The sequence below is a fragment of the Phyllostomus hastatus genome, unplaced genomic scaffold (assembly GCF_019186645.2).
Source record: "Phyllostomus hastatus isolate PE091 unplaced genomic scaffold, TTU_PhHast_1.1 phas_contig_40, whole genome shotgun sequence".
Classification (NCBI taxonomy): domain Eukaryota; kingdom Metazoa; phylum Chordata; class Mammalia; order Chiroptera; family Phyllostomidae; genus Phyllostomus; species Phyllostomus hastatus.
The window spans coordinates 28,099,805-28,125,428 of record NW_025333872.1 but is presented as its reverse complement, the minus strand read 5'-3'; the positions used below and the strand labels follow the sequence as shown (position 1 = coordinate 28,125,428).

At 37.6% G+C, this 25,624-nt stretch overlaps 1 long non-coding RNA gene across 2 annotated transcripts; it reads right to left on the bottom strand.

Annotated features, from left to right (window-relative positions):
• Positions 1 to 1,470: 1,470 nt before the first annotated feature.
• On the bottom strand, positions 1,471 to 17,255 carry LOC123822084. 2 transcript variants are annotated; one of them, XR_006786213.1, is made up of 3 exons: positions 17,166 to 17,255; positions 10,565 to 10,703; positions 1,471 to 1,685 (listed from the first exon to the last, which is right to left on the bottom strand). It is a non-coding gene; the product is annotated as an uncharacterized LOC123822084 (long non-coding RNA). The 2 variants fall into 2 exon arrangements; XR_006786212.1 differs by lacking the exon at positions 17,166 to 17,255 and adding an exon at positions 14,836 to 14,940.
• Positions 17,256 to 25,624: the final 8,369 nt, after the last annotated feature.

Below are 25,624 nucleotides of genomic sequence, written 5' to 3'. Positions count from 1 at the left end.
GCAACCATCAAATGACCACAACTAAGACATCACAGCAACCTTAACTCTTTTGTAAATGGTACCAATATCTGAACTTTTAATAATTACAAATCTATCCATGACATTGGTAAATAATGAATAGTTCAAATGAAGAGAGAAGTTAAAGGTGGTAATTACGCTTCACATACACTATTTAGTCTATTTAGTTCTTAATCTCCACAGTTTTTGATTATTTTTTCTGTATCTGATAATTTTTCAAAGTTAATCATTTTTAAGTCTTCATCTTACCCAATCACCCAACCATTTCCTTATTTTTTATAAGCAAGCGCTGATTTCCCATTTTCTTAATCCTTGCCTGAGGATATGATTATCGATTTTAGAGAGAAAGAAAGAGAGATCGAAAACATCGACGTGAGAAACATCAATGGGTCACAGCCTTTTGGTGTCAGGACTGCGCTCCAGCCAACAGAGTCCCCCGAGGGCCGATTTTCACTTTCTTGAGAAACCTTGTAAACATGGTAGAGAAAATAAAAACTAGTATCTGAGGGTAGTGCGAAGCACTACTTTTTTAAAAAAGGAAAATTGGAAGCAGGAGAGTTCAGAGTCTCCCACTGCATTGCCAGCCCCCAGCTGCTGACAAAGCACTTCCTGTCATTCACCTGTGCTGAAACTTGCTCACTGGGAGAAAACTGGCGTTTCCTCTGCCGCTTGTACTGCTCCAGCTTCATATCTGAAACCACAACTGAAAAGATGGGATCAGGTAAAGTCTCAAGAAACTGAGTTGCCCCTTTTTTTGAAATGTTCTCATGATGACAGAGAATATATTGATTCTGAATCTGGAACCTACTGAGTGGGTGCTCAGTAAACATACAATCGCATTTAATTAAGCCCAGCTAGTCTCAATCTTCCAATCTATGGATTTCCCTTACGGTTTAAAGTTAACTCTAAATACCAGGAAATAAGGAAACATTTTAAACCTGGTTTCATGTAAGTACTCTAAAATTGTTAATGGTCACCCTAGAACACTAGTCTAAATTATCGTTTTTTAATTTAAAAATAATATACTATCAATCTAGTGATGCCTGTGTGATGACAAAAGGTCTGCAAATATTATATTCTCTAGAGCCTATGGCATTCACATAGTCTCTCTAACCTCTATCAGGTACATTTAGCATTTCCTCCCGGGAAAGGATGTAGATGTTTTCTGCTTCCTACTCTGCCTCCCTAAGAATGTGCCAGTGCATAATAATAATGATGTTAGTCTTTGTGATACAGCCATCAGCTCCAAAGGGATTAGTAACCAGGGAAAAGGAGTCTCTAAATAAGTTGTAATGAAGATCACAAACAATAAATTAAAATAAATGGAAGCAAACAAACAAATATTGTCTTAATAATACCCAGAGGTGGGAAAGTGTGATGAAGAAATTTTAATTAATTTTTCTCATTAAATGTTCAGACTTGGAAGAACATAATCTGAAGTGAAAAAATTATAAAGAAATGAGGGATAATGCAAGTTATATTTATACTATGCAAGCAGATCTCAGATCTCAGGCAGCTTCTTAAGATGTGAAGCAGCACGTGCCCTCAAAGCAGGTTTACAGGATGAGGGACAAGACAAAGTTCACCAGGTTTCAGTATCACAGCCTCTGCTCAGCCAGCCTTCAGCTGCTTCACCTTCATTTGCCATCACTCTTTCTCTTTTTTCTCTGAAACAAACCAAGAATACTTTACTTATTCATACTCCTCCCTGTCCAAAACATTGTTAAGGCAGCTTCCAAACCAAAATATAACATGATCAGAAATAAATTAAAACAAGAAAAATTAAGCAACATGAAAATAATGGTAGGAAAACAAGCTGGGACCAGGCATTAAATTAGCATGCAGTTTGCCTCCACCCCACCCCCACTGCCCCCTCAGCTATTCCTAGGCCTGCCCACAAGTCTGGCCTGTCACAGAGCACCCAGGAGAGGGTGGGGGGTCAACTGCCATGCTCACCAGTAAAACAGACCACGTGCCCATATCCAACTATTCCTGATGTTGATACCGGATCCTGTGGGTCCTCAAAGAAAACTACTACCTGATATAATTAACAACCCTCTGAAACCATCCTTACAGGACACATTGGCCTCAGTCGTTCTCAGCTCTGTCCTCTGCCTCTCACAACATGACATTTCCTCTTAGCTGCTCACATCAGATCCGAACTGCATCCCTTTCAACAAGACACTGCTTTTGTTATGGAATATGTATAACACTCGCCCACTCTTGGTTTCTCTTCATAGCCCTTGAATGTTTCTGGATTTGTCCTGACATGCCCCCTTGTCACTAGGGTGACACACAGATGACCCAAGCAGGATGAGGACAACATTTAAAGACTAAAGCATTTTGTATATAACCACATTGAACAAATAATCTGCTTTATTCCTTAATTTTAATTTTTTTCTTTTCTTTCTTCCTTGCTACCTTTCATTGTTGTTTAAGTACAGTTGTCTCCATGGGGGACAAGATTCACCTGCCATCCCCCCCTTGATTGCCCCCCATTCCCCCGCCCCACCCAACTCCACCTCCCACCCTCAATCCTACCCTCCTTTGGCTTTGTCCGTGTGTCCTTTAAACAAGTTTCTTGATGTGACCCTTCCCCTTCTTTCCTGTGTTATACCCTTCCCCCCACCCCTCTGGCTACTGTCTGTTCTTTGTTTCAATGTCTCTGGTTATACTTTGCTTGCTTGCTTGTATTGTTGATTAGGTTCCACTGATAGGTAAAATTACATGGTATTTGTTTTTTACCACCTGGCTTACTTCACTTAGCATAATGCTCTCCAGTTCTATCCATGCTGTCACAAAGGGTAGGGGCTCCTTCTTTCTTTCTGCTGCACAGTATTCCATTGTGTAAATGTACCATAGTTTTTTGATCCATTCATTTACTGGTGGGCACCTAGGTTGCTTCTAGCACTTGGCTATTATAAATTGTGCTACTGTGAACATCGGGATCCATAGGTTCTTCCGAATTGGTCTTCCAGGAATCTTAGGGTATAATCCCAGCAGTGGAATTGCCAAGTCAAAAGGCAATTCCATTTTTACTTTTTCAGGAAATTCCACACTGTTTTCCACAGTGTCTATACCAGTCTGCCTTCCCATCAAGGGTGCACTAGTGTTTGCTTTTCTCCACAACCTCTCCAGCACTTGTTGCTTGTTGATTTGTTTATGATGGCCATTCTGACTAGTATGAAGTGATACCTCATTATGTTTTTTTAATTTGCATCTCTCTGATGGCTAATGTATGTTGAGCATCCTTTCATATGTCTCTGGGCCCTCTATATATCTTCCTTGGAGAAGTGTCTGCTCAGGTTATTTGCCCATTTTTTTAATTGGATTGTTTGTCTTCCTGGAGTAGACTTGTGTGAGTTCTTTATATATTTTGGAGATCAAACCCTCATCCGAGGTATCATTGGCCAACATGTTATCCCATACAGTTGGTTCCCTTTCCATTTTGCTAATGTTTTCTTTAGCCACATAGAAGCTTTTTATTTTGATGAAGTCCCATTTGTTCATTCTTTCCTTTATGTCCCTTGCTCTAGGGCAGGGGTGTCCAACTCATTTTCACTGGGGGCCACATCAGCCTTTTGGTTGCTTTCAAAGGGCTGAAATAATTTTAGGGCTGTATAAATGTAACTACTCCTTAACTCTCAAGGAGTTGAAGTTATATTTGACCCTTTGAAAGCAACCATGAGGCTGATGTGGCCACCAGTGAAAATGAGTTTGATACTCTTGCTCTAGGGGACATATTGGTGAAAATATCACTGTGTGTTTCAAGATATGCTAAAGTGACTTCTTTAAGAAGATGAAGAAAAAGAATGAGAGAGAGGAACACAGGTACAAAGGGGGTAAAATGGCAATGAATAAGTACCTATCAATAATAACCTTAAATGTAAACAGAGTAAATGCTCCAATCAAAAAACATAGGGTAGCTGAATGGATAAGAAAACGACCCACACAAATGCTGCCTACAAGAGACCCACATCTGAACAAAAGACCTACACAGACTGAAAATGAAGGATTAGAAAAAATATTCCAAGCAAATGGACAGAGGAAAAAGTCGGGGTAGCAATACTCATATCAGACAAAACAGACTTCAAAACAAGGCCATAAAAAGAGACACAGAAGGACACTTCATAATACTCAAGGGAAGAATCCATCAAGAAGACACAAACATTGTAAACTTTTATGCACCCAACATAGGAGCACCCAAATATATGAGAAAAATCTTGGAGGACTTCAAGAAAGATATACACAGCAACACAATTATAGTAGGGGATTTTAACACCCCACTGTCAACAATGGATAGATCTCCCAGACAAAGTATCAACAAGGATATTGTGGAGCTGAACAACACATTAGATCAAAAGGACTTAACTTATATAGAGAGAATCTTTCATCTCAAGGAAGCAAAATATACATTATTTTCAAATGTGCATGGAACATTTTCAAAGACAGACCACATGACATGACACAAAACAAGCCTCAACAAATTCAAAAAAATTGAAATCATATCAAGCATTTTTTCTGACCACAAGGGCTTGAAAGTAGAAACCAACCTCAAGGTAAAAATTAAAAAACACTCAAGCTCATGGAAACTGAATAGAATGCTTAAACAGTGAATGAGTTAATAATGAGATCAAGGGAGAAAAGCAAAAAATCTCCGTATTTTTTTAATGTTACCTATTTTCTTTTGTATTTTAACAGGCTATCTACAAAATATCTGTAACTGAATCGTATTATAGACGAAGTAAGATTTTACCCTACATACAAGGTAACGAGGTAGCCTACCACCATTTCATGGATGCTAGCAAAAGATATGGCAGGCCTGGTCCAGAGACAGAGTACTTGATTACTCACACAGTGATAGCAGTAGCCAGAATATTAGTGCTTATGCCAGTTTCCTGAGCCCTAATTCACACAGTTTGATGTTAAAAAGACTAGGTGATGCTTGCCTGTGTAGTGGATTATGGTGCAGAGGAGAACCCAAAGCTTAGGGAAATTCAAATCTTTATAATTGAAAATAAGCCCTTTGCCCTGAAGAAAGAAAGTAATTTTATTATACTGCACAGTAAAGAAATCTGCCCATTGATCCGGAGGAAGACAATACCTGCATCCTTGTTTGTTCTCAGTGCAAACATTCTGGGGAAGATAGTCTACTGCACCTCACTTCCCAAAACAATCAGAAATATGAGACACCCATAAAAAATCGTCTAACAGTGGGGTGTCCAGAGCAAGACAGATGGGAGAGGTCTGCCTTGAAATCATTAAAGGTAGCCAGCAATTCTAAATAGTGTCAATGATAACATGTTCTTTTCTGAAATGAAACAAAATGAAATATTATTGCTCTAATTTTGCACTTGCTACAATTACAGTTGAATGTTGAGTTTAATAATATATTGTAATGTTCAAGTGAGCATATATTATTATTTATTTTTAAATAAAAATTATATATACATCAAAGTTAATTTGGGAAACTCTAGTTATATAATCAGTCTCCCAGCAGGCAGGGACTCAGTCACATGTGTTTATTTAAAGAGTAATTTTGCAACAGTTTAGAATGATTCAAGCTTATTTAGGGTGCAATTTGTATTTTCAACCTATTTCTGTTCATTTCTGTGTTTAAACAGTAAATAGCATAATGATGGTTAAAAATGAAGAAATAAAACTTGAATTACTTCAAGTCTGCCATTGTATGTAACTGTTTAGTGTTTTTAATTGTGTTTAAATTTTTTCCAGTGCTAGAATTAATCCAGGGGTAGGAGGGTGAATAGAGGATTTGAAATTTCTGGAATTTATTGTGAAATGAGATTTTAAAATCACTGTCAATGTATCCTTACATGTATGACTTTTCCTAGAGAGAGTATCTGATATACCTGAGAATTTTTTGAAATTAAAATTAATAAAAAGTATTTTTGATAAACTATAAGTGAAAATTGATTGATAGAAAATAAATATGCATTGAAAATTCTATTGTTTACAAGATCATTGACAAATTTGTAAAAGATAAGTCTTGAAACTGGAACTGATTTTATTATTTATTACTGTAACAGGCTATTATGTAGGTACAAGTTTTTCCCCATTTAAAAAATCATTATTGTAATTAAACAATATTAAAACAAACTTTTCTTTCTTGTAGTTTTACAGCTATCTTATTTTTAATAAAAATCTTATTGGCATGATTATATTCATGAAGTTAAATTAAAAAATGTTACCGCCTGCATTTCTTTTCTGGCTTTTAATATTTTCTGTGTCACTTTATAATTATTACTGGACAGTTTTACTACATAGAGGAAGAAGATTAAAGTATGTCCAGCTTCTCTGGATGTCAGATGATGTGTGGCTGTCAGCAATGAGCTAGAACGGATCATGACCAACCGCTTCTCAAAACAGACACTACTGAGTCTTAAGTCTTAAAAAACAGAATCAAAAGTGACTAAAATCATAGGATTGGGTGGGTCTGTTGTTAGGAGAGCCACTCTCAGAGGGAAAGTGGAATTTTCCAGAATGTAGATGATTTTGGAATGATAAAACTGTTTTTTACACTACTTCAACGACTCAAGGCTTTTCACTATGTAAGTTACATTCTGTTTCTCTACTCCAGCTGTCATTTAGGTATCCTAGAAATAATCTTTCTCCATAGCCTAATAATTATATCAACTACCAAGCCCATATGGTGTTGGATATATTTTATTAATACATGCCTTATTTCACTTGTCACAACAGTCTCGGGATGCAATTACTACGCCCATTTTACAGCCCAAATCATCTTATGTCACATCTTCCTCTTGAGAAGTTGAGCCAGGAGTGAAACTGTTCTAAAGAGTCTCAGGAAGATGTACCATTGCTTCTAATCACACATTTAAAAAGCCGAGGAAGGATTTGCTAAACTGTGACTAAATTTAGTAAAAATGAATAAATAAATAGTACATATACCTAGTGTGTTGTCTGCCTTCACTGGACCTACCTTTGTTGCTAGAAAAATATACATTGTAGAGGAAGTAAAATCGTACTTATTATACAGATAGGTAAGTTTTTCTTATTGTTATATTGTAGAGATTGAATTTAAAAAGCAGAAACAAGACCACACATGGACTAGATTTCTCCAGTTTTCCTAAGTATGATGTTGTTCTACAGAATCTTTAGCTTATACGTATTTTTATAATTTAGTCACATATAGATAAATGAAATATTACATATAAACAACTACATTTTTGTAAAAATGATGGATTTTAAATCCCAGTAAATAACTGTAGTAATTATTCTACCTAAAACTTACTTAAGCATTGTAATTGTCATGTCTTTATGGAAGCATGAAATTTAGTCCAACATGTTGGGGTTGAGAAGTGGGTTGATTTTTTTTGCCTCCTCATCCCTTTTTAGTTAAAATAAAGATGCAGGCCCTTACTGGTGTGGCTCAGTGGGTTGGGCATCAGGCCACAGAACAAAAGGTCACCCATTCAATTCCAAGTCAGGGTACATGACTGAATTGCAGACTGTATGTCTGGTTCAGGACATGCAAGGGACAACCAATCAGTGTTTCTCTCAAACATTGATGTTTCTCTCCCTCTTTTCCTCCCCATCTCCTCCTCTCTCTAAAAGTAAATAAATACAATATTTAAAAGAGAGAGAGAAACATATTTGTGGTCAGTCTTAGGCTAGGTATCTCCCAAAACACTTTGTAAGATTCTCAATTCTCAGGCAAAGATGTAGAAGCCAAGAGAACTAAACAGAAGAGGTGAAGTATAGCAAGTCTCTTACCCTTGTAATACTTTCCTTTTCTTTGAGGAACACACATACATATACAAACCCCAGAAAAGACTGACAATGAGGATTAAAAAGTTTGGTACTTCCACAAAAGTTCAGGCTGGAGAAAAAATGCAAGACTCAAGGCAATTTGTAGACAGTCCCAAAGCCATCTCTAAAGATCACTCAGAAAGACAATTACCTATAGAGTCTGTTATGGGTTGAATTGTGCCCCCACCCCCCGCATTCAAAAGTTGAAGTTCTCACCAACAGGTCCTCAGATGTGACTATATTTAAAAACAAGGTCTTTAAAGAGATGTTAAGTTAAAAATTAGGTCATTTGGGTGGGCCTCAATCCAACATGACTGGTGTTCTTATAAGAATAGGAGATTAAAACATAGATAGGCAGTGTAAAGTTACAGTGAGAAGACAATCTACAAGCCAAGGAGAAAGTGGTGGTAGAGATCAAAAGTTTCAACTTGACTTCTAAGATAATCCCTTCATCACAGATCAAGGAATGAGTATGGCTTTCTAGAAACTACAAAATATAGCCATTCCAATTACACATCAGGAAACCAAAGAAATGATAACTGGGTGGGTGAGTGAACAACAACCCACTGTAAGCTGGATCGGAACTGAGACTCCATTGATTCCATGATGTCCATGCACCTCCTACTCTAATAAAATTTAGGTTAGTCTCTGAGAGTAAGTGTCAACTCAGATCCAGTGTTCAAGAGTTCTCAAAATGTCTAACAGAATCTTCTAGTCAGGGTGTGGTAACTTGAATAAATGGTTGTATGTCTTTGGGCAGAAGGAAAGAAGGAATAATCACTGTATACAACCACCATGGTGTTGCAGGATCTTTTCTTCTAGAAAACTATCCTCTCCCACAGTTGTGCCTTGTAAGTCTGAGAACTGGCCCAAGTCTAGAAACTGTCAGAAAGACTGTAATATTTTATTGGAGTGACTGACTTGACCCCTTAAGTATCTACCCTTGTTTTTATTTGATTCTGTAAACTAGAGGGAAAACTCTCTGGGTTTACATCTATCTTTCTTCTGGGATTATTATATTTTTTATTAAATATCCACATAGCTTTCTGTAAGTCAGGCTTTCTTGGGTGCTACTCTGTTCTTGCTATTTATTACAATAATTGTGCTAATCTTGCTTTTGAAGAATAAGAGCCACCACCTGGACTCTAGCATTTAGGATCCTATCCTCTCCATTTCTATCCAGGAGCTCAGTTCTTCCACAGCATTTCCTATTGTCAGACCTGGTCTACCGGAAATAGCCACTCTGGAGTTGCCGATGATGCCTGTGCTTTCTCACTAATACATTCCTTAGCACTTCAGTGAACAGAGAATCATCTGATCCCTCCTGCTTTGTACAGTTAACATGAATGCTTTCAGTACATATAAGGTATTGTTCTTCTAGCATGACCACTTCGATGAGCTCTTTGATTCCCATTTCTGTCATGGCAATTCTGGTATTTCTACTTTCATTAACATATGTCCTTGCTTTCTCCAAGCTTCTAGGATTTCTATCCTGACAAACTGTTAGCATATTGAGGTTTTTCATGAGTGTTAAATCCTGTATAATAGGAGTTTGGCTTCACATCAGCAAATACTTTCTTATTTAACTTTCTGTCCTGTGTCTTTTAATATAGGTCGCTCAGATTCCAGGCACCTATATACACTTTGGATCCTTCCAGTATCTGTTGGCTAAGTCCCAGAGTTGCTTCAGGAGATCATTCCTTTTCTCTATTAGCAAACTCAGCACTTGCTCAGCTAAGTATGTGTTGGGACATAGCTATTGTTCTGGTAGCTAGTGGAGGAGGTGGGGGTGAATCTTGATAGGACACAGAGGTCCTGCAAGGCAGAGACCTTTGCATTGGGGGAATGCTATTTTTTCATAGGGAAGAGAGAACCATTCAGCAGTCCCAAACAATTCAGGAAAATTCCAAAGGTTTAGGGATTCAGTATTTTCAAGTACTTTGAGCCAAATATTTCTTTTAAAGTGTCAAATTCTCAGTTCATTCCAATCAGGGTCTTGACTTTGGTGTAATAGAGTTGTTGAAGTTGACAATTCAACATCTTTTCAATCACTAACTACACTTACAATTAAGTTCTGGACCTGATCTCTCTAAGCCTTTTTTTGCTTTCAGACTGCGTTTGATGAAAAGCTTTGCACAGATTGCCAAAGAGGCCCTTTGGCTTTCACACTTTGCATTAAGTCTGTGGTTAATCATAGTTAACTTTTTACTGTTTTTCTTCAATACATTTATTGACCACTAACAGTAGATACTTAATTCCATAGCACTTACAATTGCTCTTTTTCCTTTGTCTCTCAAACATTTGAGAGGCTACACCTGCCAATGCAGTTCTTTCCACTGGTATTTTGTCTCAGTTCAACACTGGAGAATTTGTAGCTGCCTGTGAGGGCCTATGTATATGTCATCACGAGTGATGAGATCTTCACTGTCAGTCAGGCTGCCAGTTATCCAACTCCAAAATCTGCTTCCTAGAATAACTCCTGACACCACTTGATGTTCTTCAAGTCCCAAGGGAGCTGACTCTGAGACTGAGATGTATTTATTCATGAGGAGCTTATTGTGGGTGTTCCGTGGAGCACTGTTTGGAGGGAGCAAGGGAAAAGGAATGGAGCAAGAAAAGAATTTCGGCTGTGATGAAGTTATAGTCAAGTCGATCCCACATGAATCTCTAAGATGGAACAACTATTCACAATTAACTGTCCCAGTTAAGACAAGGTAGGTGGGCTTTTTGTGCCTCCTTGTACCCCTGCACTTACCAGTCATTGGATGTGGGGTTTCTGTAGGGAGTAGATGCAACTTCAGGTGTAGCTGCTTCTGCTGAGGGAAATGTCTGAAGGAGTAGATAGCTGTGAGCCATCTGCAGCTAACATACCCAGCAGCTAGAGAAATGAGTTCCTGAGTTTAAGAAAAAAATCCAGGCAGTCAACACAACATTCACATTACTGAATTTCTCTTATTCACTATTGTATCTCTAATAAGAATAAAGGCCATTATGGTAGAAAATCCCAAGTGAAAGAAGAAATACCCCTCTCCACCAGTGAGTGTATTAAAACAAAAATATTTATATCTCTGGGTAAAGGACAGATTATTATTGCCATCATCAAAGAGCTGAACAATGCACAGGTGATGCCCACCACATTTTTATTTCAACTGCCCTGTTTTGCCCATGCAGGAGGTGGGCAGATTTTGGAGAGTGACTGTGGCTTATCATAAATGTTAATCAATTGATAACTCCAATTGCGGCTGGTGTCTCAGATGTATTTTTCTCAGAGCAAATCAACACGGGCTCTGGCATCTATTACACACATATGACCTAGAAAACATTTTCTTCCTCCAGACACATTTTAAAGAAAGACCAGAAGCTGTTCACTTTTACCTGACAAGGATAAAAGTAAGCCTTCACAGTCTTGCATCAGGACCACCCAGCTCACACACTGTGATGTAATATAGTCTGAAGAAATCCTGGCATTCCACTAGCCCCCTCCATGATGAAAACATGTCAGTTACATCCACATAGCTGATGTCACACATATTTTAAATGCCATTGAATGACATATTTGAACTAATCTGTTAGAAACAGACCACATAAAACTTTAGGCATGAATCACTTCAGTGAAGTGGTATAATATAAAAGACAAGTTACAATATCTTATACAACCTGTCTCAAAAAGGAAGCACCATGCTCAATGTGCTTTTTGGAATTTGTAAGGTAATGTATTCCATGTTCGAGTGTGCCAACTTGATACAGCTATCAAGTAAGCCATAACTCTCTCTATTTGAAGTGAAAAGCAGAGCATGAGAAACTTTGTAATGAGTCCAAAGTATGGTGCAAGCAGTGCACTTGGGCCTAATAACCCAGCAGATCCAATGATATTCAAAATATCTACAGCAAATGTGGGTGCTTTATGGGCCCTCTGGCAGGCAGCCAGAAAAGAATCAGATGTCCAGGGTTTTGGATCAAATCATAACCTTCTTCTGCAGTCGTTCTCTTTTTGCGAAACAGCTCCTAACTTACCATTTGGTTCTGGTAGAGATTGAATACCTCACGTGTCATCAGCTGACCATCATACATTGAATATTATCTGACCCATCAAGTCTAAATGTTGGCCATGTATAGCTGCAATAGATCAGCAAGTGGAAATGATATGTAAGGGATCAAGCTTGAGCGGGTCCAAAGATGTAAATATTTTACATAAACATGAGTCTCAGTATCTTTGGCACCATCTCCTGCTGCACTGAGTCCCCTTCCTCAACTCACATTTATGTCCACTTGGAGGAGTTTCTTATGACTATTTAATGGAGGAAGAAAAATAATGGGCCTGGTTTCCAGATGGTTCTGCTTGAAATGCTGGCACCACATAAGAATGGATGTCTATATTATTAAAACTCCACTTATAGATGGCCTGAGGGAGAACAGTGAAGGTAAATTTCTCAGTGGGAAGATCTTCAAGTAGTATATTTGGTTTTCCACTCTATCTGGAAATAAATGGTCAGAAATACATAGCCACATTGATTTATTGGTGGTAACTAATGATTTGGCCAGATGGTCAGGAATCTGGAAAGACTGGCATTGAGGCACAGTGATGAGGTAATCTGAGAAAGAGCCATGCAAATGGACTTCACAAGATACACACAGAATGTGAGGATTTTTATGTTCCATATGAATATTCACCACAGGGCATCTACAACAGAGAAAGCCTCCAACAATAAGATGGACAAATATCATGTTTTTTGTCAGTTTCCCCTAAACATGTAGACTTGCTCAGTGGACCCATGTATAAAGTTGACCATCACTAAGTCTGACCTGGCTACCATTGCTGCAGGGTGCTCTAGCAACCAAGAGCAGAAATGAACTCTGAGACCCTAATATGGCACCATGTCCCCAGGTACCAGGCAGCCACTGGATGGCAGGTTGATAACATTGGGAGGGAACATGGTCCTCCCTGAAATGGCTATCTATTCTAGACATGGCTCTGCCTTCCCTAGCCATCATGCAAATTTCAACACAACACTCTTAGGTTTACAGAATACCTTGCTAGCCTTGTGGCACCACACACAATATTGTGTCTAACTAAGAAGCCAGTATAACTGCCTGGTGCCTCACCGCACCCCCTATCAGAGGTCTGGGTCTCAGGTTCACAGGGTCAGTCCCTAAACTCAAAAAAGCCAGCATCAGGCAAGTGATCACTCTTGCTCAGAGGTACAAGTTAGCTTTTTGTGTCTTCCACACATTTCTAAGTTTTAATTATTCTAATTTTGCCCCTGTTCCTTTGGTCCTAGGTATGGTAGCTGCTTCCTGCAGCTGCTACTACTATGGTACTTAAAATTCTTCTTTTGTCCTTTTAAGTACCGAGTTAATGAATGGATACCTAATTAATAATTGTTGATATTAAATTCTTTCTGGTCACATAACTGAGGTGACTTTTGTCTTCTGAATGGGCTCTGGCTGATACACAAAGTAAATATTTGTTGAATAGGTCAGTAAAATGTATTCATACTGGGACTCTGCCATAAACTTTTCAGAAAAATTATGCACAGGACAGTTATGATCCGAATCCAAATTACATGTTTTGATACAGCTTAAGTGACCATAATTTCATAGTTCCACATGCTCATTGCTAGTTCTTTTTTATTGCCTCTATCTGGAAATAAAAGTATTATGTTGTCCCTTAACTATAGTTGTTCACCTCAACTAAATGGGAGTCTGTTCCATATGAAATCAGCATTCAGAGTCTAGATCCAGTAACAGAAATATACTTCTCATCCTCATGACACCATTGTTACATAGGTAAGCCACTTATAGTCTCAGAAACATTCTCTATGACAGTGTCCAAAAATATGGGATAAGTGTTATTATTTTGTGGTAATCAAATGGCCTGCTGATGAATAAATTAACTTAAAGAATTTAGTGCTTAAGATGTTCAGAATCCCCTATGCACATAAGCATTACTACTCCACCTTTGTAATCTTCCATCGAGTGTGATATTAAGAGTAATCCAAGACAAATTTTGAACATAAAAGTTAATATTATCCAACTGATTTCACTTGTGTTCAAGGAAAACAAAATGCTTCCTGACAATCTGGCAACACGTTGCTGAATTAAATGTGACATCTCCCTGGCGTATTTACCAGATTTTAAGTTACAAACCAGAACAAAACAATTTAAAGCAACACAATACAGATTAAGATAGAGCCCTACACCCTTCTGATTTTTAACCTGTAAAAAGAAATTAAATAGCTGTTGGCATTTATGTAAAGCTTAATTGAACTTTGATTTGCTTTTTAAACATCAAATGTAGCCTTGGATATGTAACACCTAATATCAGAGTTAATGCTTCCTAATCCAGTGCAAATTGTTCACAAACATACTGAGGTGACAAGTACTCTGCAGATAAAAACACGCACCTCCATCTTTGGAGGTACAGAATTTCTTCAAGATAAATGTACCTACCAGTCATCTTAAGACTTAAGACACCTTCTGTTTATCTTTTATGTGAAAGAATTTTCCTTCATCTTATAATATATTGGGCACTAATCTTGACTTAAGAATGAACTTCTCAATATCGTTGGCATTTCTTTGATCAGATCTAATGATCAATGTGAAATTGGAGATGAAGCAAATAATTAATAGGTGATTTTAAATTGGGAACCCAGCTCATAATAACATTGTTCCCTCTGAGTGCTCCACACTTGTACGATCTCCCATTTCCTAATCCCTGGTGATAATTTTGCTGCTTTTGTGAATGGTGCTCAAGTGACACAAAGAACTATTTAAAAGAGGGGGCTCACATCTAGAAACAGATGACAGGATGATGGAGAGAGAGCTCCATCATCCCACAACTTTGAGATTCATCTTATCAGACCTTTATTTTTCACATCTGTTGATTCTCTTCTTGCCCATGGATTTAATCGCCCCCTGTGGATGTGTACCACTGTTTCAGTGGCGGCACATTCATGTTTTCTGAACCGCAGCTCTGAGACTGAAGGACAATCTTGGCTCAGAGAGTAACCTCGGCCATTCACTCACAGCTGCAGTACTAATGCCATCCCACTGGTAGGTTCTAGTCTTCATATGTCTCATCCCAAGGAGAATTGCAACACTATTTCTCTTGGCTTTTCAAAATTTTCTGTAGAACGAGAGGCATGATATTGGTTAAACAGGTCACGTGAAACACATCCCTGATGAAAAAAAAATATTTTTGCAGCCCCATTTCAAAGTTAATGACACACAAAGCAAGAAATGTGTAAAAAATTACAGTGAAGTTTGGGTTCTGCTCAATAAAAACAAGTGAAATCCAAATTTAGGTTCTTGCCACGTCATTAGCCAAGCTCCAGTTGTTCCTAGGTATCGCAGCACATATGGTCTGTGAGATCACCCACTGTTTGCAGGCCCCCTATTAGATGACCAGATGGATGGACTGAAATCCTAGGGAGCAAGAAGGCTATGCAGACACTGCATTGCCCAACACTACAGAGCATCTTTGCTTCATGTATTCACCAATGTGCACCTTCCCTAATTATAGTTGTTTTTACCTATAATTGGGCATGCTATTTTAAAACATTTAATTTTCAGAACATATCTAAGCTCTTTCCCCTGACTATACCCATTGACATTTCACTGAATAGAAATAATAATAACAATATGCTATCAACTGACACTAAAATAAAGTTTTATAATTTTAATAATATTAATTTTAGATTTTTAGGCTGGATAAAATTGTAATCTTTCTCCTCATTTAAGTATTCAGTTAAATATTCTTTGGAATAATTTATTTTCAAATTATTTTGTATATATTAAAATATTCAATGAAAAAATTACTCAAATATTTTATTTTAGCCTCTATAGTTTTTAGTACCCATGAAATTACATATATTTTATAAATACCACTTGTATAAGGTATATCTATGGGAATATATATAGATATACCCATACAGATATATGTTGAACGTATAGGGGAAGAAATAAGTAAAATGATTTTAGAGTCACTATGCACCAGGCCTGTGTTTTGAACTTTTTAATATATTTTCTCATTTAATGCCTGCAAGATAGGTGAAATAAACATAAAATGAGGACTCGAAAGTTTAGCCTGTATTTCAATCTGTTAGATTTTTATTAGATCTTTCATCCTTCAATTAATATATGAGGTTACAAATAATTTATGAGGTTTTATAGTATATTAAGAATTTTGTAGTGGGTGAATTGATCTTCAAACAGACACAATTATGGGGAAAGATCCAAGAGTGAAAAGAACAGTGGCCTTTAAGTCAGATCAGACCTGACTTCTAATATTGTTGTGTAATCTTCAGCAAATTACTTAATCTTTCTCATCACTAAAATGACACACTAATATTCATTTGACAGGGTTGTCTTACAGATAGCTTCAGATCACTTCAAAATGCTTTTGACCCACAATACACACTTAACCATTGAATGTGGGCTCCTTCCTCTTATCAGCTATAATGTTTGGCAATTTTCATATACTCTTGGAGAGTCATTTTCCCTCAAGCATGGGATAATAATTTCTATCTTCAGAGTGATTGTAAAAATTAGAAGGGATTATATGAGTAAATTCATCTTAATATACAATAAATCGTTATTTCTGCTGCATTTAAGTCAGATCAGATGTAGGAAACAATATAAACAAATAAACAATATAACAGATAAACAATATAAAATGTATATAGAAAACAATAGAATGACCACTTCTAACCAAAATCCTATGTTATTGACTAAAAGTCATTATTATTGTGGACATTCTATAGTGAACTGAAAGTCATTACTTTCCTATCCTAACCCTCAAAATAAATGTTTTCAAGTCTGTTTATATTGCAACCTGGGATGGCAAATCTCAAAAGGTTTAAGCAGGGTGAGGCTTTCCTATCAGTAACATTTTTTGATGAAAGAATTCCAAGTGCATGGCTCCAAATGGCTGTTAAGAGAGACCTTGCCCTGTACTAGTACTGCCTGATCATAGACGAGTTGAAACAAAACCATTCTGCACCAGATTCTGGCAAACAACCTGTGGCTCTCATTATTGGGCTTGTGGAATTTAATTACAGTTTGGATGTGCACTCAAAGGGTAGCATTTTAATCCACATATGATTAGGTAGTTTTCAGATGTGCTCACCTATTTATTGGTTGTCAAGTTTAGTCATGCAGTCTCAGGGGGTCATGTGTCTTACTCAGCTGCTTGCTGCTCACGCTCCTTCAAGGCTGGCAGGATTCGTAACTGGTAGAATGGCTTGGTCAGGGTTGGGTGGAGCTGTCAGGCTGTTTGGATCCCTTCTCAACTTACTGCTTGAAGACTGTCGAGTCCATCCACTTTCTGAATTTAGTGTTGTGGCCTGGCCACTTACCTTTAGCCTGTTTCCACGCAGGACCTGACAGCTGGCCCTCCACAGCTGAATTCAGCATCCACGTTCCATAGGACCTCCAGGTAACCTGGAAAGGCTAAAATGATTCATGCTTTTAATTGCTCACTAAACCTTCAAGTTAATATTGCTAAGACTGAGGTTGTTTAAGGCAGGCTTTATAAAATATCGCTTTCCAGAGTCCAAAACTAAGAGCACAAGCAAGAGCCTCTTCCCACTCTACCACCTATCCTGAGACTTACTTATGGGCTTGTAGTGACCTAAACCCATAGAAAGGAAAACCTGGACATATGCAACTGATGAGCTCTCTCATCCTTTTGCCTTTTCCATTTGTGCCATAGTCCCCAAGCACGGGAAAGAACCTGGGTTTCCTCGGACTTCCCTGTGTTCAATCTTTCTCCTCGTTCCAAAGACAACTTAAATCCTTGAAATGCTAAATGGGGGCAAAAGGAATTTGGAAAATCCTTTTCCAGAAACATAGCATGGCTTGAAATGATATTGTCTTACTTTGAGTGTCTAAAACTACATATTGCCTATATTTTCTCTTTATACTCATCTTGCCTTAGTTTCTCTCTCCCATCTCCTTCCTCCAAATGATGGTTCTGGGCTAATTAGGGTGATGCTCCTAGTCATGAAAGAACAGTAAAAGAGATATATTATTAATCTCTTTTAGATGCAATCCTCTGTAAACGTAGATCTTGGCTTAATGAAGACACAGCCTGGAAATCCTTTTTCTTTATTATCACTTTAATCTGCCAAGCCTAGCAAGCTACGGTTAATAACAGAAACTACACAAAAATGTATTAACATTAGATATTAGTAGTTTTCCTAACACAAAATAGTTTTTTTTTTTTTAATTTTCTCTCTAAACACTCTCAAGTGTCCACCGTGTTCCTGGCACTGTGCTATTGTTGGTAGCAGAGATTTGCAAGACCTTGCCCTCATATTGCAGGACGGTCAAATCTAGTAGGGAGGGGAGGCGAGGCGACCCAGCTATAATAAAGACAAGTGCTCCTGTAGAATTCTTACATCCACGCCCTGGGAGGCCTGCTCAGGAAGCATACAGTACATCGTCTTCCAAAACTTTGATGTCCTCTGCTGTACTTCCTAAAGTGCTTTCAATTCAATTCTGTTGAATTCATTTGAATGCTCCCAAGTGTGACCAAGCAGAGAAAGAAAATGTATTAAAGTTGAAAAACACTAGTACGAGTAACTTCTCTCAACATTTCCAAAAGTTTGAGGTTTTATCTCAGAAATAAAGATAATATCTCTTTAGGTTTTCTCTTCATTGAATCATATTAATGAAGTATCTCTTACTCTATTTAAAACTTTCAAATAAATCACTTTCAAAAAGTAGATGGTTCTTGAATAAGTTCACGTCCACCTTCTTTTGAAAACTTTGAGACCATGATATAGCTTGTCTGCTACTGAGCAAGCTTGAAGAAAAGGGAGGTTTCAAAAAATATTTACCTTGCATGAAACTTTAACAGAATCAAATGGGTCTCAGGAAACAGAGTCACAGCAAGAAGAATCTACTTTCCAACCACGGGTGGGGAGCCTGCCCTGTGATATTAATCACACATACCCATTATGGAAGCAAACAGAAACCTATTGCTCCCCAGTTATTTTGTATTAGAAAAAGTTTGACAAAACTAAGGCACGTTCTTGAAAACTTTCAGCCCCAGAGTCACAAGACTATTCCCAAATAAGAAATTTGCTTAGGAATTCATTTGTTTTCACACTTTCCTAATTAAAAACCTGTCTATGCACTGCAGCTAAATTTAGATGACAAACACTAATCAGGGGTATTTTAAAGTTGTAATTTTCAGCTTGAAGCTTTTAAGTTTTGGCCCTGATATAGGAGGAAGGGTTTTTTGGGGGGCTGGGTGCTTCACAACACACAATTTTAGAACTTTCTTTCTTATACCAGGAAATATAAAAACAATAGGCAGCAGCAGGTTTGTGTGCAGTAGCAAGTTATTGTTGCAAATCTTTTTACTCTAAAATCTTCTGGTACAGAGATTTCATAAGGAATAAAAATGAATCAAAATTGGCAGAACATAAAGTACATAATCATGGAACCTAGGCAGCTCCAGAGGCACATGGCACTTTATGAACAAATATAATGAGAGTTTTGGCATTTCACACAGTTGCTCCTCTGAAAAGAAAAATTAATGGGCTCAAAGGATTCAATTGAAGCTGAAACTAGGTGGCAAACCTTTACACCTGAAGATATGTAAGTGTAAACAAATATGCTCTTCCCTAAGCTATTAAGTAAAATTGGAACCCGGTAACTGCCAGTTTAAAGCAACAAAAAATAATTAACTTATTACTGGATGGGATTCACTTTCCTAGGTTTTTTTTTTATCTCTGCACCACAGACTCTGTAGTGAATTTTAATAATTCACTTTTTCAAACTTCTAGTCTACCTCTTATATGTAAATATAAGAGTTCATATTAAATGCCCTTTTAATATTTTATTGAATTCTTTTGATCATTAGGTGTGGTTAAGTATGGTTGAATATGTCCATAATTATTCTCACATAGAAATTTTTTTAAAGATTTCATTTTTTGTAATTTCCCAATATAGTCCTTTTAGAAGGGGCAAGATGGCAGCCAACTAAGTGGGAACTCAGCCCACTTGTTTGTGCCCCCAGAGCCGATTTTCAACTGATCTTCCAACAAGTGACCTGAACAATCAACAGAATCTTAGCTGATATGAATTTTTGAAGCCGAGGAGTGCAGGGGAGGCTGTGTACCATCCAGTATAAGATTTTACAAGTTGCAGGGGAAATACCCTGAATAAGGTGCCCGAAGCCAGAGAGAGCAGAGGAGAGAAAGCACAGCTTGGTGGCTCCTGCCCATCACAGAGTGGGCTGGTAGGAGGAGGGCTGTCCTACACACAGAGGCCCTAGTAGTCCCAATCAGAGAGACTGGGGAGGGTATACCGAGTCTGGGACATTTGGGCTCCACATACACAGCAAGCAGCACATCCATAGCTACAATGCCAACTAGGAGAGTCCAAGAGAGTAGCAATATTTACATCAGACAAAATATACTTTATAACAAAGGCCATAACAAGTGACAAAGAAGGTCACTATGTAATACTTAAGGAGCTTGTCCAATAAGAGGATATAATCCTTGTAAACATATATGTACCCACCCTAGAAGCACCTGATACATAAGGGAAATCTTGGAAGACCTTAAGAAGGAGAGTGACAGAAATACAGTCACAGTAGGGGTTTTTTACGCCCCACTGTCAAAAATGGATGAATCGTCCAAACAAAAAATCAGCGAGGATATTGTGGCATTGAATGACACTCTCAATCAAATAGACTTAATTGATATTCACAGAACATTTTACCCCAAAGAAGCAAAATATACATCCTTTTCAAATGCACATGGATCATTTTTTATGCTAAACCTCAGGCTAAAACACAAAACAAACCTCAACAAATTCAAGAAAATTGAAATCATATCAAGTATCTTCTCAGATCACAATGTCTTGGAACTAGACTCCAACCACATGGAAAAAACTCAAAAACATTCAACTACATGGAGGCTGAATAACATGTTATTAAATAATGAATGGGTTAACAATGAGATAAAAAAAATTACAAAGTACCTGGAAACAAATGAAAATGAACACACAACAACCCATTGCCTATGGGACACAGCAAAGGCAGTCCTAGAGGGAAATTTATAGCAATACAGCCCTACCTAAAGAAGACAGAAAAATCTCAAATAAATTACCTAACCCTAACATCTAAAAGAACTAGAGGAACAACAACAAACAAAGCCCAGAGCAAGTAGAAAGAAGGAAATAATAAAGGTTAGATCAGAATTAAATGACAAAGAGACTAAAAAGACAACGCAAAGGACCAATGAATGCAGGAGGTGGTTCACTGAAAAGATAAAATTGACAATCTTTAACCAGACTCCTCAAAAAAACAAGAGAGAGGACCCAAGTAAATAAAGTCAGAAACAAAAGAGAAGTAACAACCAATACCACAGAAATACAAAGGATTGTAAGTAATTACTATGAACTACTACGAAGTCTGTCCAGAAGCATCCACTCATGTACTATAAAAAATAGAGACATTCATTGAAGAATGTACAAGATAAAAGAAACAATGTACAGAAGACAATGATGCCTCTGTCCGTTTCAAAGTAGGCACCTTGGGACCGCACACACTTCTCCTAATCTCCATAAGCTGTCCCATCCTATTTTCTGGAATCTCATCAATGATCTGAAATTTCTTCAATTTCAAAGGTGATTTTAGTTTTGGGAACAGCCAGAAGTCCTAGGGCACCAAATCTGGGCTATAGGGGCGCTGAGTCGCCTGGGTGATTTGATGTTTCACCAAAAAGTCTACATGAGATGTAATTCATGAGAAGAGACATTGTTGTGATGAAGCTGCCAATCACCAGTTGCCCATAGCTGCAGCCTTCTGAATCATCTGAATAGTTTCTGTGGAGGAATGTTCAAGCTTAATGCAAAATTTGATGCAGATTTGTTGCTCTATTTGTTCAGTCATTTTGAATGCAATGGCCACACAGTACATTTGCTCAGTCAATGGCATCTACTGCCCCCACTGATTAGTACACTCCAGTCCACTTTCCTTGGCTGCCAGGTTACATCAATGTTGCACAAACAGTTCTCATATTAAAAATGGTGGGACTTTTTCCAGACTGACCTCATATATGCCAAGAAATTGGACAACCTGGATGAAATGGATAAATTTCTAGAACATGCAATCCTCCAAAACTGAATCAAGAAGAAGCAAAAAGCTTGAATAGATGGATAACAATTAGTGAAATCAAAGCAGTAATCAAAAAACTCCCAGCACACAAAAGCCCTAGACCAGATGGCTTCACAGGGGAATTTTACCAAACATTCAAAGAAGAAGTAACTGTTATTCTTCTCAAATGATTCCAAAAAAATTCAAGAAAAGGGAAGACTCCCAAACTCTTTCTATAAGGCCAGTATTATCCAAATCCTCAAACCAGGTAAAGACACATCAAAGAAAGAAAATTACAAGTCAATATCTCTGATGAGCACAGATGCTAAAATCCTCAACAAAATATTGGCAAACTGAATCCAGCAATACATTAAAAAGATCTCACACCATGATCAAGTGGGATTCATCTCAGGTATGCAAGGATGGTACAATATTCACACAAAAAAATAATATAATACATCATATAAATAACATGAAGGGCAAAAACCACATAATCATATCAATAGATGCTGAAAAAACATTTGATAAAATCCAGCACCCATTTATGGTAAAAACACTCAGCAAAGTGGGAGTAGAGGGAGCATTTCTGAACATAGTAAAGGCCATATATGAGAAACCTACAGCCAACATCATACACAATAGGCAAAAACTAAAATCTTTTCCCTTAAGATCAGGAACCAGACAAGGTGTCTGCTCTCAGTACTCTTAGTCAACATATGGAAGTTCTAGCCATAGCAATCAGACAAAAAAAGAAATAAAAGGCATCTAAATTGGGAAGGAGCAAGTGAAACTGTCATTATTTGCAAATGACATGATAGTATACATAGAAAACCCTATAGCTACACCAAAAATCTACTCAACCTAATAAAAGAATTTGGCAAATGCAAAATCAATATTCAGAACTCAATAGCATTTCTGTATGCCAACAATGAAGTATTAGAAAGAGAAACTAGGAAAAAAATCCCATTTATTATAGCAACAAGAAAAATAAAGTACGTAGGAATAAATTTTAACCATGGAGATACAATACATACACTTGAAAATCTATAAAACACTGAAGGAAGAAAGCAAAGAAGATACAAATAAATGGAAGCATATGTCCTGTTCATAGATTGGAAGAATTAACATTATTAAAATGTCCATATCACCCAAAGCGATCTATAGATTCAACACAATTCCTATTAAAATACAAGTGGCACATTTTGCCAATCTGGAACAAACTCCAAAATTTTATATGGAACCAAAGAAGGTGTCAAATAGCCTCAGCAATTTTGAGAAAGAAGAATAAAGCTGGTGGGATCACAATACCCAATATAAAACTATACTACAAGGCCACTGTAATCAAAGCAACCTGGTACTGGCATAATAACAGACACATAGATCAGTGGAAGAGAATAGAGAGCCCAGAAATAAACCCAAATGTCTATGGTCAATTAATATTTAACAAAGGAAGCATGAGCATAAAATGGAGTAAAAATAGTCTCTTCAATAAGTGGTGTTGGGAGAACCGGACTGGTACAAGCAAAAAATTAAACTAGACCACCAACTCATACCACACACCAGAATAACCTCTAAATGGATAAAAGATTTAAATATAAGTTGTGATACCATAAGAGTCCTAGCAGAAAACATAGGCAGTGAAATTTCAGATATCCCATGTAGTGGTATTTTTGCCGATATATCTCCTAGAGCAAGGGAAAAAATAAACAAATGGGACTACATCAAACTAAAAAGCTTCTGCATGGCTAAAGGAAACATCAGCAAAATAAAAAGGGAACCAACCATATGGGAGAACATATTTGCAGAAATACATAAAGAATTCATACAACTTAACACCAGAAAGACAAACATTTCAATTAAAATATGGGCAAAAGATCTGAATAGACACTTCTCCAAGGAGGACATACAGATTGCCCATAAACATATGAAAAGATGTTCAACATCACTAGTCATCAGAAACATGCAAATTAAAACCACAATGAGCCCTGGCTGGCGTAGCTCAGTGGACTGAGCATGGGCTGTGAACCAAAGGGTTGCAGGTTTGATTTCCAGTCAGGGCACATGCCTGGGTTGCAGGCCAGGTCCCCAGTGGGGGCCACATGAGAGGCAACCACACATTGATGTTTCTGTGTTTCTCTTTCTCCCTCCCTTCCCCTCTCTAAAAAATAAATAAATAAAATCTTAAAAAAAAAAACAACAACCCACAATGAGATACCACCTAATACTGGTCAGAATGGCCATCTATTTACACATCAACAAACAACCAGTGCTGGTGTGCTGGTGAAGATGTGGAGATAAGAGAAACCCAGCACATTATTGGTGGGAATGCAGACTGGTGCAGCCACTGTGGAAACACTATGGAATTTCCTCAAAAAATTAAAAATAGAACTGCCTTTTGACCCAGCAATTCTGCAGTTGGGAATATACCCTATGAGTCTCAAAACACCAATTCCAAAGAACTTATGCACCCCAGTGTTCACAGTAGTGCTATTTACAATTGCGAAGTGCTGGAAACAGCATAAGTGCCCATTATCAGATGTGTGGATCAAAAAACTATGGTACATTTACACAATGTAATACTAGCAGCAGAAAGAAAGAAGGAACTCCTACCTTTTGCGACAGCATGGATGGAACTGCAAAGCATTAAGCTAAGTGGAATAAGCCAGTCGGTAGAAGACAAACACCATATGATCTCACTTATTAGAGGAATCTAATGAACAAAATAAACTAATCAGCAAAATAGACTCAAATGCATGGAAACATGCAGACTGACAGTGGCCAGAGGGGAGTGGGTAGGGGGATAATGATGGAAAGAAGGGAAGGGACTAATCAAAGAACAAGTATGACCCATGGACATGGACAACAGTGTGCGGATTGACTGTGGGAGCTGGGGGTGAGGGCCTCGGTGGAGGTGGGCAAAGGGGGAAAATTGGGACAACTGTAATAGAATAACAATAAAAAATAAAGAAACAAATAACAACAACTTAAGCTTAAATGTATATATATATAAGTATATATATCTAAAATTCTTTTAGCAACAAGTAAATATAGGACATTAAAAATAAGAAAGAGAGCTATGCTCTAAGAAGAGTTACATGTATGTAATTTTCTTTAAGGAATCAGATCAGTTAACTACTAACAAGCCAACAAAGAAGGCAGAAAATGTTATTTCTACATCTGGTTGATTAAACATGGTGAGTCTATGAAATATGGTTGAATCTCAAAATGATTTGATAAATCTAAGTTATCATGACACATTTATTTGTTAGCTCAATATCTATAAGTGACCTCAATATCTATAAATTATTTCTTTTCACAAGTCATTTTGCATCCTCACTCTGGAATTACAAACAACAGTATCAAGGCAGACAGATGCAGGAATCTGTCCAGTCATCTAAAAATCAAGAAGGACATGGCATGTTTAGAATTCAAAATATCTGCCACCTCAGGCCATTCTAGCATTCACCTCCGTAACTGTCACTTCCTTTCATGGCTATGTACCTGGAAGAATGTCTCCTGCTCATAGCTTGTCTCTGGAGATGCCACCGTTTTCCTCCCCTCATCTCTGACATCATCCCCAGTGCCTCCAAGGTGTGAGAGAGGAGTTTGAGTCACCCAGCCTGGCTCCTGAATGGAACCCAAAGTCACAAAACCACAAGGAATGGGAGGCAGCAGAACAGGGAGGAGTACAGGTAGAGAAAA